This window comes from Ranitomeya variabilis, chromosome 1 (assembly GCF_051348905.1).
Source record: "Ranitomeya variabilis isolate aRanVar5 chromosome 1, aRanVar5.hap1, whole genome shotgun sequence".
NCBI classification, from domain to species: Eukaryota; Metazoa; Chordata; class Amphibia; order Anura; family Dendrobatidae; genus Ranitomeya; species Ranitomeya variabilis.
Window position 1 is genome coordinate 949358156 of NC_135232.1, and position 8821 is coordinate 949366976.

General features: G+C 42.6%; 1 long non-coding RNA gene across 3 annotated transcripts; it reads left to right on the plus strand.

Annotated features, from left to right (window-relative positions):
* Window positions 1–2444: 2444 nt before the first annotated feature.
* LOC143779829 (uncharacterized) lies at window positions 2445–8125 on the plus strand. 3 transcript variants are annotated; one of them, XR_013216508.1, is made up of 5 exons: window positions 2445–2574; window positions 3479–3528; window positions 5292–5489; window positions 6012–6191; window positions 8084–8125. It is a non-coding gene; the product is annotated as an uncharacterized LOC143779829 (long non-coding RNA). The 3 variants fall into 3 exon arrangements; XR_013216509.1 differs by lacking the exon at window positions 5292–5489; XR_013216510.1 differs by lacking the exon at window positions 5292–5489 and having other exon boundaries at window positions 2465–2676.
* The last annotated feature ends 696 nt before the right edge of the window (window positions 8126–8821 follow it).

Here is an 8821-nt window from a genome sequence, read left to right on the forward strand (position 1 = left end):
TATTAAGGTTGAAGGAAGACTTTAAGTCCATCTAGTTCAACCCATAGCCTAACATGCCCTAACATGTTGATCCAGGGGAAGGCAAAAAAAACCCATGTGGTAAGAGTAAGCTCCACCATGGGGAAAAAAATTCCTTCCCGACCCCACATACGGCAATCAGACTAGTTCCCTGGATCAACGCCTTATCAAGGAATCTAATATATATACCCTGTAACATTATACTTTTCCAGAAAGGTATCCAGTCCCCTCTTAAATTTAAGTAATGAATCACTCATTACAACATCATACGGCAGAGAGTTCCATAGTCTCACTGCTCTTACAGTAAAGAATCCGCGTCTGTTATTATGCTTAAACCTTTTTTCCTCCAGACGTAGAGGATGCCCCCTTGTCCCTGTCACCGGTCTATGATTAAAAAGATCATCAGAAAGGTCTTTGTACTGTCCCCTCATATATTTATACATTTACATAAGATCACCCATCAGCCTTCGTTTTTCCAAACTAAATAGCCCCAAGTGTAATAACCTATCTTGGTATTGCAGACCCCCCAGTCCTCTAATAACCTTGGTCGCTCTTCTCTGCACCCGCTCTAGTTCAGCTAGGTCTTTCTTATACACCGGAGACCAGAACTGTGCACAGTATTCTAAGTGTGGTCGCACTAGTGACTTGTATAGAGGTAAAATTATGTTCTCCTCATGAGCATCTATGCCTCTTTTAATGCATCCCATTATTTTATTTGCCTTTGTAGCAGCTGCCTGACACTGGCCACTGAATATGAGTTTGTCATCCACCCATACACCCAGGTCTTTTTCATTGACGGTTTTGCCTCTGGGTTCAGACTAGGTGGGATTGACGACATCACCCTGAAAGTCATCCTCCTCCTCTTCTTGCACAGACACCACAGTACAGTATGGGTACGCCAATGGCATCTGAGTCTCATCAGGATCACTTCCACCCTTGGTGGTTAACATCTGGTGATGAGGGTCTGGATTCTGCTCGGACCCTACTTTGTCCAGCCCCAGATCCAACATGAAAAAATGTGGGCATTTGTACAGATGCTTTCCTCCTTTGGATTCTTTGATTTTTCTGAGTAGATCTTTGATGCCCATGGAATACAATGTGTGAACAGTTCTTCCGGACGGCCCATCTGAGTTTCCCAACAGTCAGTTGGCCGCTTGGAAATATTTGATGCTGGGGGAAACAAGGGTGATTGGAATGCCACCTCTGAGGATTGTACTGTGTTTGATGTTAAGGTGGAGAAAGAGGAGGAGAAGCCACTTGATGCAGCGCTTGCCATCCACTTGAGCATATGCTTTATCTGATCCTCATCTACAAGGTGTATTGCTGGGAGGCTGCAAAAAAGTCAAGTAGGCAGATCAGTAACAGATGTTGTCAGTGGTTTTGAATAGGACGAGACGATGTCTGTTCAATGAAAGTTTCATTCAGATTAACACCTAACCCACGTACACGTCAAACACCAAGCCTACTTCCCCTCCTGCCATGACCTTGCTTTTTCCCACTCATGTTGTAAGTAGCCTTCCCCTCTTCCACCCTGCTGTTTCTCAACCTTAGGCCCATAGCTTTCAGTCACCTGTCACTAAATGAACAATCACTATTTATTTTATTAGACAGTGTGCCTGAACAACACTGTTAAGCCTAATGATATCTAAATGGAAATTTAGTCTTCTGGTTAGTCACTGAAACAGTTTTAGCACAAACGATTTGGAGTAGCTAATTGCACCTAGTGGCTGCACCACTACATTAGTGAGGGGAGGGAGAGGAAAAAGGAACTGACCAAAAAAGTCCCAATACAGTACAATATATCATATATAATCATGAGTAACTTTATTAAAGATAACAGCAACAGGCGTGTCAGCACAATGACACCAAAATCACAATTAAAACCAGGGACGCACACCCAAAATATGTGACAGTGTGGGATGGAGGGCAAAAAATCAACACAATGTACATATAATCTTATCATAAAATCCTTACTTGAACAACACAATAGCGAGTCTCATTATAGAAAAATAGTAAAGTGCCAGTGCAATCCTCAATGTGTTGAATGGTTATATAGCAGGTCCTAATATGTAAGACTACATGCATGGAAAGGTACTCATATCATCGCAGACCCATATATAGTAAGTCATCTCATGGTGTGGGTCATATTGAGAACAATCTAATAAGTAGTGAACTTACATGACAATATAGCTACTTCGTCCGAGTGGCGTCCACCCTGATTCGCGTTTCGGTTTCCGCCTTTGTCAGAGGGTGGAGACAACATGGACCAGTAAGCACTATATAGTGCTGTACGCCAATAGTGTGTAAGAGGGTGTGTCAAGCCGCCGACCAATCACAGGGAGGAGGAGTGGAGGGATGCGCAACACAAGCCGACGTGAGTGAGTAACCACGGCGACCGCGTCATGTGACGGATGCAACAAACATATGGATAAGCACGTGACCGGAAGACACCAGAGACATAGAGATGTGGTCGGCAAGGCAACCCAAACACCTCAGCATGCGCACGTGTACCACCTTCTCCCTGGGATGATGTGGGGAAATGTGCATATAAGGGATGTAAGCAGCTGGGCAAATGGAAACTACTTTGTATATAGGAATCCTGTAGGAGAAGTGGAAAGTTGGGTGACACACTGTATATGGGACAAAAGACCAAAATAGGTGATATAAATGTGAAAGTAAGAAAAAATACAATACTATGTGATATTAAAGATGATAAACATTAAATATACATATTAAAATAAATTTGTCTATCAATATAATAATAAAAAACAAATATAAATGTGAGTGTAAGAAGTAAATATACATTTGAATATTACAAAAATAGTGAATGGTGAACATAATGAAATATGCACAGAGTTTAATAGACAAAAACTAATTGTAAAAAATTAATACAATATTGATAGCGTATAAACAGTGAAAATAAATAATCAATTATAGTATCAAATTAAAGGAAAAAAGAGAAGTAAAGAACGAAAAAAAGACATGGATGGCAAAAATAAAGTTCAAAGGGATTTCTTGTTCAAGGGAGGAACTTTCTTAGAATGAGTAACCACAGCCCATCATTATCTCCAGATCCTAATTCCAATATGCAACAAAGCCCAGAAGAGTACAGCAATTCTATAATAAAAAAAGGTGACATATTAAGCATGAAAAAAGAAAAAGCATGGCTAAAAACGAGACAATAACATAAGACAATAACTAAAATGATATAAATCATAAGATGGTCAAAGAAAAGTGACAAATCTGTTGTATTCATTTAGGCTATGAGGGTGGACTGTATTCAAAGTCCATATCCACTTAGTCTCCAATTGTGCAAGGCGGCGGCTAATATTACCGCCCCTGAGGTTTGTAGCGATTTTGTCAATGCCCCGTACTTTTAGTAATGACGCATCACAATTATGGAATGTTCTAAAATGTTTTGGTAGAGTTTTTAATGTGGATACATCTGTTTCTTTTGCAGCTAAAATCCCAAGAACATGTTCCCGGATGCGTAATTTAAGCTGTCTAGTGGTAAGTCCCACATAAATCTTAGGAAAAGGGCACATCGCATAATAAATGACAGCTTTAGTTGTACATGTGTGATCCGGAAAGTTTTTAAATTTGCAGAGTCTGAGAAGGAATCAACACGTTCAACATTGGGGCATGCTACACATCTTCCACAAGGGGAGCAGCCAACTTGTAGAGGATAGTTTTTCAGAAATGTAGATGGAGAGGTTGATTGGTAATGGCTCCTGACTAATTTGTCATATAGGTTTCTGTAACGACGAAATATTATCTGTTTTTTGGGGGAGAAAAAGGGATAAAGTTGGATCTGCAAGTAGAATTGGCCATGACTTATTCAAACATTCTCTCATTGCATCAGCTTGTGAATGGAACTTCGTGAAAAACCTAATTTGGTTGTCATTAGACTTTTTTGGGCCGAGTACAGTAAATCATGTTGTGATGAATGTTTAGCGCAATGATACGCCTTTTTCACTGATCTATGGCTGTAGCCATGTTCCCGTATACTTATTTTAAGATCCTGAGCTAGTTTTATAAAGTCTATCTCAGAAGAACAAATGCGACGCAATCGAAGAAATTGACCAGTTGGAATGGCATTGATCATAAAAGAAGGATGGGCGGAAGAGGCATGTAGCAACATATTGACCAAAGTCAGTTTCTGATATAGGTCTATTTTAGCACAAACAATTTGGAGTAGCTAATTGCAGCTAGTGGCTGCACCACTACTTTAGGCCTAACAAGTGGGAATCTGGCCTTCTGATTTGCCACTGAAACACAGTTTTAGACAAATTATTAGGAGTAGCTGATTGGCCCTCAAAGCTGCACTACTATGTTGGGTCTAACTATTTGTTAGTGTAAATCTGGCCTTCTGATTTACCACTGAAACACAGTGGTTGCACAAATGATTTGGAGTAGCAAATGGGACACTGCCAGAAACTTTTTGCACAATCTACTTCGATGTTGGTAGATCAATTTTTACACAGGATAAGTTCACTTTTATCACTAGTGCAGTAGCGTCCTCTCTGCACCGTGACACTGAGCAAATGGCACTAGCAAAACAAGATATCAGCTTTTATATGGATAGTGACATGTCACTTTGGCAACCAATCACAGATGATATTGTGTCATGACTTTGTGGATGGTTTCTGCACCCTGATTTGCTTGCCGGAATCATTGCATATAAAGTTAAGGGAAGAAAAAGAAAAAAAAATCTCATGCTGCTGCTGTAACCTCTCTACATGCTCCTCTGGCATAGACACACTCCCTCCCCTCATCAAATTCATCCTCCCGCCCATAATACAGTGCAACTATCATAGCCAAAGTAATAACAAAAGCATTAGTGTAAGGGCTCAGGCTCACTTGCGAGAAACTCGGATGAGTCTCGCACGTCAATACCCGGCACTGCACCCATTGCTCAGATCGGAGTGTGCGGCCGTATAGCAATACATGCAGCCGCATGCTATGCTCCTGAGTGCCGGGTGCAGTGCCGGGTATTGACGTGCGAGACTCATCCGAGTTTCTCGCAAGTGAGCATGAGCCCTAAACGCGATAATTTACCGAATTGTGACTGACTTTTTCTGACTTTGATTAAAAATACTTGTGAAAGTGAACACAAATCTGAATGTGCTACGTTTATGCCAAATTTGAGATTGGCAAATGCTTTCCAAACATGTTCTTTCATCTCTTATTTTCCGGTGGATTTTCCTGTTCCTGATCTTAGCTTATTTACTGATCATTCTCTTACCTAACATTTTTGTATCTTGTCTACTCAGCTAGTTCTGATCTTGTTAACTGAAAACCTGCATCATTGAGAAGCAGCCAACCCAAATGGCCCCAGTCCAGGAAATCCTGTGTAACAACAGATACATGTACATGGGTTAAAGGGTGAAGGCCAGGGCAATTCCTGGGATTTCATCAACAGAGAGGCTATCACAAAACCTGTTAATGGTAGCCATAGTTAGAACTGCCAGGTGAAATTTTTCTTAACAACTGTACATTAGTGAGTTGGAGAGGCATAGAAGTGGGGAGGCACAATGCTGCCTCTGTATTAATGATTGTTAAACATATCAAAGAAGTTATCATCAGTCTAAAATATTGCTGTTTAGCAATGAAGTCATAACAATGTACTTTAATTATAAAAACTGCAGAATTTTCCACAATCTGCTGCTGTGAATGTTGGATTAATGGAATTTCACAGTGTATTTAATTTTACTGTTTGTTTGTTGAACCTGTTTACTACATATATAGCTCCAACTGCAAAATTTAGATACATATTGAATTAACTTAAAAGCTGTGCCTTGCAAAAAAAATGAGAAAACAGTGTAGCTGTGTACAATAAATTGCAAGACTTTACTGATGAAACAACCTGAAACCGCATTATCTGCCAACTATTTCAGGAATCCATAGGTTGGAAATTCTTTTGAAGCACAATCCCTTAATGCTGGTTGCCTTCTGCCTTTCTGGATCTCTAAAATATATTTTCTTTTATACAGAACTTCTGAAAGCACAGCTGAGAGACTCTAACCTGATAACAGTTCTATACCAGTGCTGCCCAGAGATATGACAGAGACTCCCTTATGATACAAGAACTGCCAGCCAAGTATTGAACTTGCCAAGGAAAGGTGATAAGAGTCAAAGCAAAATCAGAAAAAGCCTAAAGAAACATAAAGAAGGTGCATTAGATCTCTGTAATAAACTCAGGGAACAATTTATGACACATGCCAAGAAGTTTTCTAGCTGCTTGCAGTTTTGGGAATAAGACTGTAAAACCTTAACTGATCCAGTTGAGTCAATTGTTTTTTATTGCCATGTTGTACTTTTATTTCTACATTTTGCTCAGCTAGAGTACAATTTTGAAGTTTTAATAATTAAAGCAAGTCATTATTACTGTTTTGCAGGGCCGCCATCAGGGCATTACTGCCCCTGACTGGCGTATGGGGCCCGGTGGGCAGAGGAGGCCCACATCGGGCCCCGTCTCATCTGCTCACCGGGCCCCCCCTACAGGCGCTGCGGCAGTTTAACGTTATTGACGTGCGGGCCCGTGCCCGTACATCAACAGTTAACAGCTGCCAGCCAATTGGAGGCTGGCAGATGACTTCAGCCGCAGTGTGCCTTCGCCGGCATCTGACGTCATTGTCAGCCCCTGGCGAGTGCGCGCTTCAGCTGCATGGACTCGGGAGCTTCGTCCACCACAGGAGCGCGGTCAGGTAAGAACACCATGTTTTTTTTTTCAACTCAGCGATCCAGGGGGCCCAGGGGCAGCTGGAAACACATGGGGGTGGAGAGGAAGAATGCTGGAGACACTGGGGGCATAATGTTGAACACACCGAGGGCAGAATACTGAACACACTGGGGGCAGAATGCAGGACACACTGAGGCAGAATGCTGGAGCACTGGGGGCAGAATGCTGGACACACTGGGGGCAGAATGATGGACATACTGGGGGCAGAATGCTGGACACACTGAGGCAGAATGCTGGAGCACTGGGGGCAGGACTGGAGACACTGGGGGCAGAATGCTGGAGACACTGGGAGCAGAATGCTGGAGACACTGGGGCAGAATGCTGGAGACACAGGGGGCAGAATGCTGGAGACACAGAGGGCAGAATGCTGGAGACACTGGGAGCAGAATGCTGGAGATACTGGGGGCAGAATGCTGGACACACATGTGGCAGAATGCCAGACACACTGGGGGAAGAATGCTGGAGACACTGGGGGTAGAATGCTGGAAACACAGGGTGCAGAATACTGGAGCTACTGAGGGCAGAATGCTGGAGACACTGGGGGCAGAATGCTGGAGACACTGGGGGCAGAATGCTGGAGACACTGGGGGCAGAATGCTGGAGACACTGGGGGCAAAATCCTGGAAACACTGGGGCAAAATCCTGGAGATGCTGAGGGCAGAATACTGGGGGAAGAATCCTGGATACACTTGTTGGAAGAATCCAGGAGACACTGGGGGCAGAATGCTGGAGACACGGGGGACAGAATGCTGGAGACACGGGGGACAGAATGCTGGGGGGCAGAATGCTATAGACACTGGGGGAAGAATACTAGAGACACTGGGGGCAGAATGCTGGAGACACTGGTGGCAGAATGGAGATACAGGCATGATTGGAAATACGGGGCAGAATGGAGATACGTGGCAGGATGAAATACATGGGGGCATGATTGGAGACATTGGGGGCAGGATTGGAGACAGATTGTGCAGGATCATGGGGTAGGATCGATACGATGGAGACAGATGGGGAGATCATATGGGGCAGAATGGATACTCATGAGGGCAGGATGGGAGAACATATGGCTGGAGACAGAAATGAGACACACGGGGGCCAGAATGGGGAATATTGTTACTATAGGGGCTAATTAAAGGGATATTATTACTGCAGGGACGTATTCATTTAATTTTTAGAGGATACTGTTTTAAATGGGAGGGCGGTCCTGTTACTGTGTAAAGTGATACTATGTCGCCTTTTTTTCTTCATGTGGTGTAATGTAGAAGTTTGGAAAAATTAAGTAATGTGTTCTGCAAGGGGAGCTCGAGATAACTGTGTTATTTCCTGCAGAAACAAGTCCTGGCTGGAAGAAGTGACGGCGGTCTGTGCTGGATGAAAGTTGAAAGATGAAGGACTTCACCTAGAGACGTCACCGGTGAGTCAGTGTGTTAACTTTACACTGACACTATACACTGTATACTATATACAGAGGTCCTGTGTATAATGTAACCAGTCATCACTGTATCACCTGTACATTATATACAGAGCTCCTGTGTATAATATCATCAGTGATCAGTGTATTACCTGTACACAGACACTGCGTACTAAGTACAGATCTCCTGTGTATAGTAGCATTTATGGTGATAGTATTGTGTTTATTACTGATCAGTATTGTAGTATTCAGTCATGTGATGCTAATATGTGGTATGGACATGGTGTTGCGATATTTGTCCCTTGCATGTGCTATTTGGTCACTTTGTGGTGGTAATATGTGGTCTGGTCATGGTGTTGCGGTATATGTTCCTTGTATGTGATATTATTCGATCACTGTGGTGGTAATATGTGGTCTGGTCATGGTGCGGTGGTATTTGTTCTTCGTATGTGATATTATTCGGTCACTGGTGGTAGTATGTGGTCTGGACATGGTGTGGTGGTATTTGTTCCTTGTATGTGAGATTATTGGTAATTTTAAAAATTGAACAATAAATAAAAATATACCTAAATTGTATTGCATATTTTAACAAATATTTAATAGGTTACAGCAGAGTAGGGCCCGGCCAAAAGTGTCTACCGTCTTATGGTGGCGGT